Source organism: Bradysia coprophila, unplaced genomic scaffold (assembly GCF_014529535.1).
Source record: "Bradysia coprophila strain Holo2 unplaced genomic scaffold, BU_Bcop_v1 contig_667, whole genome shotgun sequence".
Taxonomy (NCBI): Eukaryota; Metazoa; Arthropoda; class Insecta; order Diptera; family Sciaridae; genus Bradysia; species Bradysia coprophila.
Genome location: NW_023503907.1, coordinates 23152 through 34775, shown reverse-complemented (window position 1 = coordinate 34775; position 11624 = coordinate 23152).

The following is an 11624-nucleotide window of genomic DNA, read 5'->3' as shown; positions in this document are numbered from 1 at the left end:
ACTTATTGTTGATAATTGATAATTCCGCAATCTAATTTAATTCCGCATAGTTTAAAAAAAATCATACAAATCCGTTGAGTTATCGTGTCCTCAACGAAAATTTAAGACATAATCTCAACTCAATTTAAGTTTGCAATTGGTTACCATTATACAATTTTAATTGTTCCACAGCGTTCCACATGTTGTCAACAAAAGAAGCGTAAAGAGTGTCGTTTCACTCACTCGTTCGTGTGGAATTGAAGAAGCGTAAAGGCAAACGCTACTTTTATGTGGTGGAATACGTGTGGAACAAATAAAACGAAAGAAATAAACGAAATCCACCAAAATTGCATTCTTATGATGAAATCAGTCTATTTTTTTCATAATATTTTATACTTCTTTTGGGATACTATTTTCTAACGTAAGACCTTAGACTTTCAGTCAAGTGAATTATCAATTATTACCAATTATCAATTATTGAATTACCAAGTATAAATTACCAAGTATCAAGTATCAATTACCAATTATCAACAGAGTAAAATCCTGTTTTTCTGGAATAGTTTCCATAACCCTATGACATGGCCCTCATTCTTAGTCGATTAAACAAAATTTCATCATCAAAATCTGTTAAGAATTATTACTCAAGCTATCTTCGTGACAAAAAAAAAATGGTGACAAACAATTACGTTTTTAATAACCTTTCATACAATATCGGCACAACACATTAAATTATCATAAATTATCACACTATCAATTATCAGCGGTGTATTATCAATTATCAACAGAGTAAAATCCTGTTTTTCTGGAATAATTTCCAGAACCTTATCCCTAGATGGCCCATCTTCGAACTTAACCTCAGGAATCCCATTCCTCGTCAATTAAAAAAAAAGATCATCAAAATCGGTTAAGAATTACTCAAGTTATCGTGATGACAAAGAAAAATGGTAGCAAACAATTAAGGTTTTGATAATTATTTCATACATTGTGTGGTAACAAACATTTTAGGGTATTTTCTGGCGTAAGACCCTTGACTTTCAGTCAAGGGAATAAAGTGCTGGTCAATAGCAAATTAGTTGGTGAGAAAATTTTTTAACTTTAGAGATTACCCGGATTAGATGTATACTTTTCTTATTTACTTACACAAGTCTTTTTTTCTATGCATAAATTATGCATACAAAAGTGGTCGTGCTTGTTGATTTGTCATACATTTCTACTTTGTTGATTTCGATGCGAGAGACAATAGTCAAATTTTTTTAATTCCCCAGTGAAATAAAATAAAATACAGTCCACTATTAAAAATTGAATTAAAGAACAAAGGAAGGCCATCTGTAATTTGGCTGCGAATTTAAAAATTTATTAAATATCGATCAATTACACCAAACAATTTAAAATAAAATTACATAAAACTATCGGCTAAACAAAGTTAAAACGCCGACAGTGAAAAGTTCCGGCCAAACAGACAAAAAACCGAGAAATTAAAGAAACGGCTACTGAAAAATTAACGGCCACAAATAATTGTAATAAAATCAAATAATCGGCAACAGCATATTAAACGGCCGCACAAGATTAATTTTTTAATAAAATCACATAAAGTGCAACCATCATCAGTAAACGAATTGCGACGAACAAAAGAAAGTCGCCACACATACTATACACAGTACGAGAACAGTCTTTGCCAGCATAACATTTTTCTGTGGATCGACGGTCATTAACGTAAGTTCATCTGGCCAAGGGTTCCCTAATTTGGTGAAGAGGAACAACGAAGTCAGCAACTAATTCAACAATTTTATTAAAATCAACCGTACATTGGAATCTATTAAATTCATAATTAAACGGTCGTAGAGTTGACCTCGTCATCATGAGCAAATTGATCAACGTTCAGTGTTTGAATATCTGGAAATGAATAGAAAATATTAAAATGCAAAGATTATTGGAGATACATGAACAGAATATCAAAGATTTGGAGGAATTCTACGAGGAATTGAAGGTCGATGAAATTACAAAGATACTTCTCGATAGAAAACTCAAGGTCGTCACGACTTTATGGGACAAAATTTACGATGCTAATACAACGATGATGGAGTCAACAGATTTTAGTTTTCAAATCAAACATGAAGAAACTGTATCGAAAAAGTATGACGTAGCTTTCAGTATTTTCGATGCTTCCGTTGTGCTGACATATTCATACTTCGACCTTCTGGAAGCACAAAGTTCCAATCAATCAATTCAAATAAGCGAGGTAGTGAGGGCATGGCCACTTTTAAGCGTGTATTTTACACATTGTGTGTAAAAACTTTTTAAAAGTGTGTATTTTACACACTTTTATGTTTGCACAAAAAATTTGTAATTACACACTTTTTTCCAAAACTGAGAATTGATTTTCACATAAAAAAGACCAGCCACTGTGAGCTTGAACCAACTTTTAGTCAAAGTACTTACACATGAGATTTTTTTCCTGGAATTGGTCTATTAGGGCCCCACTATTATTGTTATGAAGAAAATAAATTATCACAGCCGGATCTTTTTTCAATTTCGACCAATTTTGTGGTATAAAGCGACCTTCATGAACTCTGACTCCTACTAAACACTTGTGAGTGAAGTTTTTTTATGACCAAGTCAACCTGTTTTATTTAGTCGTATCCCGTGCTTTTCTAATGAAACCGTACAAGCTCAATTTCATAAGAAAATATTGGCAATTTACCTGTTTAAGGGTATTAAATTCGCGATAATCGTAAAAAAAAGTCCAAAAAAATTGGCCAGGGGCGCATGTATTTTCTGAAAGATATTGAGCCTTAATAAAATTTTCTAGAACAAACTACGCCGAAAAAATAGGTCTCCGGGCAGCGCAACGATCATTTGTACAAAATTACATAATACATTGAATAGTAAAAGACAAATAGATGTATAACTATAGCCGCCTACTCTAACCAAAGTAATTTTCAATTTGTACAAATTAGGTCTGCGCAGCCCGGAGACCCATTTTTTCTGCATAGTTTGTTCTAGAATATATTATTGAGGCTCAATATCTTTCAGAAAAAAGCGCCCCTGGAATCTGTTGCAACTTTTTTTGTACTGAAAGTGTCTGGAGTCGATTTTAACTTTTTATCCAGACCGAATTACTACTTGCAACAACTCAACATTTTCCAACAATAAAGACTCCACAAACTATTTTTTTTAAGTTAATATAAACTTGCACGGGCGATTTTTGTGAAAAATTTCGAGTTTTCGTACATGCCTCCAGAACCTATGGATCATTTCAAAAAGAAAATATTTTTCCCAGAATATATAAGATCCTATATTCGCCTATGTCCGATTTTTTTTAGGAATTTTTGAGTTGAAAAACCACTTTTTTAGAGTAAATCACATGCAATTTTTTCATGTAATAGCTCATTTTAAAGGTATTTGAAAGGGTCGTGCAGCAAGACTCGTGCTGACAGTTTTCAATAAATTACAAAATTCGTAAAAAAAGATTAAAGTGTTTCATTACAAAATAAAAACGTTTTTGGTAATTTCAGAAAAAGTGTGTAATCGCAAAAAGGTAATTACACACTTTTTTGTAGGGCATTTAAAAAAAAGTGTGTAAAAAGTCAAAAACCTTAAAAGTGGCCATGAGTGAGGGTCATCGAACAACAAAAAGAAAATGTAATGGCACTGTTCTGGCAAACTCGCCAGAATTCAACAAGCAGCAGCATCAATTAGCGAAAGTCTACCGCACCTACAATCGACGAAACCCTTACGTCGTATTTGAATCAATCAACCGTTAGCAGCAAGCAGAATCGAAGATTTTCCATTTAAAGGCGTTGCGTTTAATTCAACGTATTTCAAATTTGGTCCGAACGTGACAATTTTTTTTCGAAATCATAGAATGGGCGTTACCGTTTGGAAATTATTGGAAAATTGTTCAACAAATCCTTGATGAGTTGGTGGCCAATCAAAAGAAATTCGGTTGTAGAGCTGATGAACGTACTTGGGGTCGGGAAGACCAACACCAAATTATTGGATTAAACTCCATCCGGCAACAATAATTATATCGACAACAATAGCTACGTTATAAGGACAATTAGGTCATATCGGATCAACAAAAACCAATAAATACAATCCAGTCAGCCATTCAACAACAAAAAGAAAAACAAACTCACTGACCGTATCATCACAAAAATTCCGGAGCGTTTCATGAAGTCATACAAATTTTCGAGTCACATCCATATCATGGTCATCCGATACAGTTTGATGACCGAATCGTTTGAAACAACCCACGAACATGGTTGTTCCAGTACCCATGTTTGGGGTCGCTATTAGTCCCTAACTTGGCCCACTTGCAAACCTAGGATTAAGTAAAAGGGAAGTTGACAAATGTAGATAAAATATCAACAAACACTTAGCTTTGATCGAGTTTCAGTTAAATTTTTGTGTTGGTTCATCGCTTTAATAAACAACTGAATCATCCAACGTTGCAGTATTGGTGTCGAATTACAGGACTTGGCCGTTGGTTTACTCCACCGAACGCTTCCTTCCTTTATCACCAAACGATTCATCTTAAGCACGTTTCGTTCCCATCAACTAGTGCTCCATTTATGAAATAAATATTCGTCACACACTAGTCAAGCAAAAACCAAACTCATCACTTCAAATGGGTTCTCGCTGAGAATTTCATTTTTCTGGTCGATCTGGTTATGGTTTATCCAACAAGGTCCTTTAAATTTCAATCCGTTTAGGACAAATTTATCGAGCACAATTTTAGTTGAATCAAATAGAACGCGGCGTCAAAACAAGTGTTTCGAGTGGAAACTGGTCAACGATGTCCTTTGTTATGATTATGAATACGAATGTCAATCACCACCTCACAGCTGATCAATTGGCTTAGTTCAATGACCTGTATGCGATATCAACAGCTGAGCAAACGAAACAATCGTGGGAAACAATTCAATTTTGTATAATATCTTGCTTTTCTTTTCCTCACTGAGGGGTTCAGGCCATTCTCCGGGTCAATAACGTTAATAGCGCCACCGGTTAGGAATTATTATAAGTAAAACTCTTTGTCATCGTATATGCCTACGGGCGATGATATTTGTTAGCAATCATACGGGATTGAATTCCCACAAATAAATAAGTTGGAATCAAAGATAAGTAATTTTCATTTTCAAACAAAATTTCTGAAATAACTATTATATCAACTGGGGAATTTAAAAAGTTACTGACTGTTTTTACGAATTTCTTCTCAAACAATCTCTGGAAAATTCAGAGATTTTGTACACGGATGAATTCGACTTTTCTCACTGAACTACATTGCTAGTACAGGCAGGTTCCGTTCAACAGAAAATGTTACAGAAAATGTTCCTCGAGAACCTTGTAAGAATTAGCCCCGGCGAAAGCCAATTTCTGTTTTGTCATTTTCCTTTTACAAAACATGAAATACATTATTTGTCTTCGAGCCAACTTAATTCTCCTTATACATAATGGAAAATATAAATCTAACTTCCGTTAGCTCATTCCTACAGGGGACGATTTTTCTACAATTTGACTAAAAAAAAGTTTCATTCTGTTCCCTAAACACAATTTTTGCCCTAAACTGAATGTTAACTCTCGATTTAACGAGCATTTTTGTCTACAAATCCGAAAAGTCTCTGAAATGTACGCATAAAAATTCACCCGCATGCCGCATAGAACAAATCAACAAAGACGACAATAATCGTCGTCGCTTTGCATGCATAATTTGTGCATAGAAAAAAAGACAGGCAATCTTGATATGTGCTGCAAGCAAGTGAGAAAGGTAGACTTTGTGGATCATCCGGGTAATCTCTAAAATTACAATGTTTCGTACTACATAACTACAATTCAATTTTCGAAGGACGCTTTTTTCAGAAAATAGTAAAACTCGCTGAATTTTAACTAAACAATTTTCTCGCAGGGAATGTACCGTCTATAAACAGCCCAGCTCACAAAACCATTTTGGTGTTCATTGTTATGCTACCAACTTTCTTGTAAGACAAATTGCTTGTTCCTGTTATGTCTTATTTTTCTATGCATAAAAAATGCATATGAATCGACGGCATATTTTTGTGATCGGCAACTTTGTGAAATCAAAAAGAAAATGTACGCGTACGAGATAACTTCAGATATAATACCATTTGATTTCGATGGGAGAGACAATAGTCATTTTCTCACCTCCGATGAACCTCCGGATGCCTTGTGAAAAATTATGTGTCGACCTCGGGGAAAAAGTAGGAAATTTCATTTTCTCGGGTGAAAAATTCGCTACGCTCTGGCCACAAAGAAAACACAGTCGAAATGAAATTTCCATTTTTTTTCCTTGGTTAACAAATAACTATTATATCAAATGGGGAATTTTAAATGTTTCCAACTACAAATTCCTTCTCAAAAAAATATAAAAAGGTTTGTGGGCTGTGATGGCTGCCTCCCTCTAGGTATAATTACTCGTAGATAATTCGACTAAAAATAAGTTCCCTAAACAGAATTTTTGCCCTAAAGTGACTCTCGATTTAACGAGCATTTTTGTCTACAAATCCGAAAGTCTCTGAAATGTACGCATAAAAATTCACCCGCATGCCGCATGAAATAAAGAACAAATCAACAAAAACGACAATTGTCGTCGCTTTGCATGCACAATTTGTGCATAGAAAAAAAGACAGGCAGACAATCTTGATATGTGCAAGCAAGTGAGAAAAGTAGACTTTGTGGATCATCCGGGTAATCTCTAAATGTTTTGTAGTACAAAACTGCAATTTAATTTTCGATTGACGCTTTTTTCTCAAAATAGTAAAATTTGCTGAATTTTGACTAAACAATTTGGCAGCTGTCGTCGCTTCGCATTAATATTGTGCATAGAAAAATAAGAGAGTCACTTATCTTGGCTTGAGTGCAAGTACACTTGGCTCAAGAAAATAAAATTGTTTACTGAATTTTTGTACATTTCACCCGATCGGAAGTGAGAGTACTGAAGTCTGAACGACGTCGGTCCAGTGGTTTGAGAACTATGAACAAAAAACATGTGGAGCAAAACATATCAATTGTCATTAAAATACTTTGAGTTTTTTCAAACAATGTTCACGGTGCCTTCGAAGCCCAAAAAACCATGAAATAAAGATTGCCCTGCAAGTTTTCAGAGTGCTGAACAAGTTCATCGAGAACCTTGTAAAAATAAGCCTCCGCGGAGACCAATTTCAGTTTAGTCATTTTCCTCTTACATTCGGGCGAACTTAATTTTCCTTATACGTAATGGAAAATATAAAATAAGCTTCCGCGAGCTTATCCCTACAGAAATTATATTGGACGATTTTGCTTTAATTTGACTAAATATTAGTTTCATTCATTCTAAATATTTCTTAAACAGACTTTTTGCCCTAAACTGAATTTTAACTATCGATTAATTAGCATTTTTGCCTGCAAATCTTCGAAAGATTACTTGCATTTAATCTTTCGAAAATAATCTGTCGATGGATTAGATCGAAATCTTCAAAGGGATTTCAATTTTATTATTTTGAAATTAAAAAATTTTTTCCAACATTTATTTGAAATATTGAGTCAGATTTAATTGTTTTATTTATTCTGAAATTGGAAATATTTGTTTAGTTGAAATTAAATGTTTTTTTTTACTTAATTTTGATCAGGATTTGAACTCGTTCACCTCGGTACCTCCGTATCTCCAGTCCTGTACTTTACCACTGAGCTATTGGGTTCGTAATCTTAGCAAGATTTATTTTCGCACCGTTGTTACGGAGATTTTACTCTTTCAAAGATTAAAAAATTAATCTTCTGAACGAAACATTTGTACCAACTGAGGTAACCATCATAGTAGACGAGTTCAAATCCTAATCGAAGGCAACATTTTTTTTTCATTTTACCAATTATTTAATAAACTATTATCATACTTCATAAATCTGTATGAGCAACGATAAGGAAGTTGAGCCTGGCAAAACTATTGAAAAGTACCATAAGCGTATGGAAAATATTATAATAACGATATTTTTCACCCATATTTAATTGTACCATTGATTAAGAAGTATAACAGACCAGTTTGCATGGAAGAATTATTTACTTTTTCACCGATTTTCTTTACTCGAAAATCAATATCCTTTAAGAAAAGCAAAAAAAAAAATCTGAAACATTGGATGCTGTGGTTTTTACTTTTGCATCGCTAACAGATGACTAAAAATTACACATGGCAGTAGCTTCTAATCATAAACTCTAGATACCAGGACAATGAACTTTTAACAAAAACAAAACATTTTCGTGGCAAAATCTTCACTTCTAATTGCTACTATCAATTTTAGACATTTTAAACCGAAACTCAATCTATCGAAAGATTTAATTTTTGTAATCTTTGAAAAAAGATTGAAACGAAATCTTTCGAAATATTTAAAATATTCGTAATCTTTCCGTAGATTAAACATTAAATCCGAATTTTTTCTCTGTGTATTCAATTAATAAAATGATTCAAATAAACAATTGAATTGCTAAAAAGTATTTCACCGAATGTTCCTTTTTAAATGTATTTGCGGTATTCAATTTACTTGTCTTTTTTTATATGCACAAAAAATGCACACAAATCGACGACATGTGTGCTGAAACGAAAGAAATGGTCGTCTATTTGCGCTAAATGAATTTTACTAAACAATTCGACGTTATATCATTTTATTGACATTAAAACTATAAAAAAAATATTTTTCATTTCAATCCAAATTTTAATTGTCTAGAATGCTCACAAAACGATTTTGGTGTTTATAGTTGTGCGACCAACTTTTATGTAACACAAATATTACGTTGTATGTTACTGTCTTCTTTTGCCACGCATAAAAAATGCATAAAATCGACGACAAATTAATTTGTCAACTTTTATTTTGTTTACGAGATCTCAAAAATGTCCCTCCGAAGTAATCCATGTAATTCGAAGTAATTCTATTTGCATTCAATGCAACATTTCAAAATGTATCTTATGGTTGTAATTTTAACATTAAAAAAAACTAGAAAATGTAAAAGGAAAAACTGACAAAGTTGCCGATCACAAAATATGTCGACGATCTATATGCATTTTTTATGCATAGCAAAAGAAGACAAGTACAAACACCGTAAGATTTGTCTTACAGGAAAGTTGGTATGTACAATACACGGAAAATAATTTGTTATCTCGTATCACGATGAGTAAAAGTACCTAGATTGGAAGCTACTATTTTTTATATAGTTTCAATGTCAATAAGATGATAATAACGTCGAATTGTTTAGTAAAATTTATTTAACGCAAATAAATGACAATTTCTTTCGCTTGAGTACACAAATTTGGAAAAAGAATGGGACATTTCTCTGCCATAATGTAAATGTAACACATAAACAATTGATTTTGCTTTGTTTAAATTACATGCACATCACTGATGTTGATTTATTATAAAGATAAACATATTTGTATAAAATGATAAACATTTGGTGTGATAAAAAAGTATTTCACCGAATGTTCGTTTTTAAATGCATTTGCGGCATTCGATATAGTTTCTTTTTTTGCTGGGATTGGGTTTTTGCTACTGGGAGAGAGAACGTACTAAAACGTAAAAAGCTGTCAAAAGATGTGACAGAAGGATTAGCTAAATATACTGAAATCAAACATTTTAGAGAATTACTCACTGTAGTCTTAATGTGAATCATTTCCATGATGTCTCTTTTTTGTTGGTGATTTTCTGTGTGGAGAATCGTCACATTGTCCCAATCAACAATATGTTGCGTACCAGGTTCTTGATTAACGACATGATCACATAGAGCACTATGTTTGCTATCCTTAATCCTTATGTGGTATTGATGATCTGACATCCGTTTTTGCAAAAATTGTAAAGTTTGACCAACGTAAACAAGTCCACAAGAACACGTCACTCGATATATTACGTTTGATCGGTGTATAATCGGTACAGCATCTTTGATTTTCGAGAACAGATGTTTTTTCAAATTGTTGTCTCCTTTGCCAACTACTTTGATATCATATTTGCCAAACAATGATTGAATTTTTTCAAAAGCTCCATTAACATATGGCACAGATACAAATTTGGTCTTTGTCTCATTGTTCGTGGCGTACTTGACTTTTCTCTTCGTACTATTTATCGTCGTATGAATTAGCCTTTCCGGGTAGCCGTTCTTTTTCAATGTGTCAGTTAATAACTGAAAATTCGCTGAATGGAACTCTGGATCTGCTAATTTCAGTATTTTGTCAGTTAGTAAAGATATTGTGTTCTTTTTATAACTGAACGGTAGACTCGAGAAAAAATTCAAATACCGACCAGACCAAGTCTTCTTGTGATACCAATCCGTTTTTACCAAACCGTTTTCTTGTCTTATGAGTAGTGTATCCAGAAATGGTAGTTTTCGGTCATTCTCTACTTCGATAGTGAATTGGATGTCACTGCTGTATGAGTTGAATACATCTTTTAATTCATCAATTTTGTTGTCTGGACATGAAGTGGTAACATCATCGACAAATCTCGAAAAGAACGGTAGTTTAAACTTCAGCTTACTGATTGATATTTCTTCTAGTTTCTCCATTACTAAGTCGGCGATAACTGGACTCATTGGAGAGCCCATCGGTGAGCCAAAAATTTGTTCGTATATGGTACCATTAAAACTAAAAGTGCAATTTTCCATTACCATTTTGATGCCTTTTAGAAATTCACTTTTCGGTAGAGTGGTGATTTTTTTGATTTGGAACCATTTGTCGTTAATTGCTGTGTAGACCATTTCATTCGGGATGTTTGTAAATAACGAAATCACGTCTAACGAAACCAACACATATCCATCTGGTATTCTCACGTTGTTCAGTTTTTCTTTAAAATCCAACGCATTTTTTATCGACCTTCTGGTGTTGCCTGTAACATTCTTCAGAATGTCGGAGAACATTTTTGAAAGGTTATAAGTCGGTGAATTTATCGATGCTACGACCGGGCGCGCTGGTTCACTTTCTTTATGAATTTTAATTGTTCCATACATTTTGGCAATCACCGAATTATACCTTCTAAGTTTACGTGCTGTCCACTTATTGATATAATTATCTTTCACCCAATTTCCAATAAGCCTGATGCACTTAGCTTCAATTTTCTTCGTTGGGTCTTTGGGTAATATTTTGTACGTTTTACTGTCGTTAAGTAAAGATTGCATTTTTGCCATGTAATCTTCTTTCTTAATTAGGACGGTTGTATTACCCTTATCAGCATTGATTACCAATACGTCTGGATTTTCTTTCAGGAACGTCTTCGTTTGTTGAAATTGTTTTTTGAAAATCACTTCACTCGTTGATTTTTGCACTCTCATCCTAGCGTGGTTGGTCAGGATGTTGCACAATTTGTTCCTCAATTCACTCCTTTGTATCGTGTTTTCCAGTTTTTGAATAGTTGGCTCTAAGCTTGCAATTATTTCATTGTTCGGTGTCTTTTTATTTTCGGTTGGCATGTTGAACTTCTGTCCTAGACCAATGACATTCTGAACGTTTCTCGGAACTTCAATATTCGTCAAGTTCTTTATCCATTCCGGTTGGTTAAGCACGTTGTTCACATGATTCATCTGAGGTTCTAACAACTTATTCAGTCTCTGTCTATGTTTGCCAGTGCACACTTTCGTCAAGTCCTCATAAATAGTCTTAACTTTACATTCAAAGT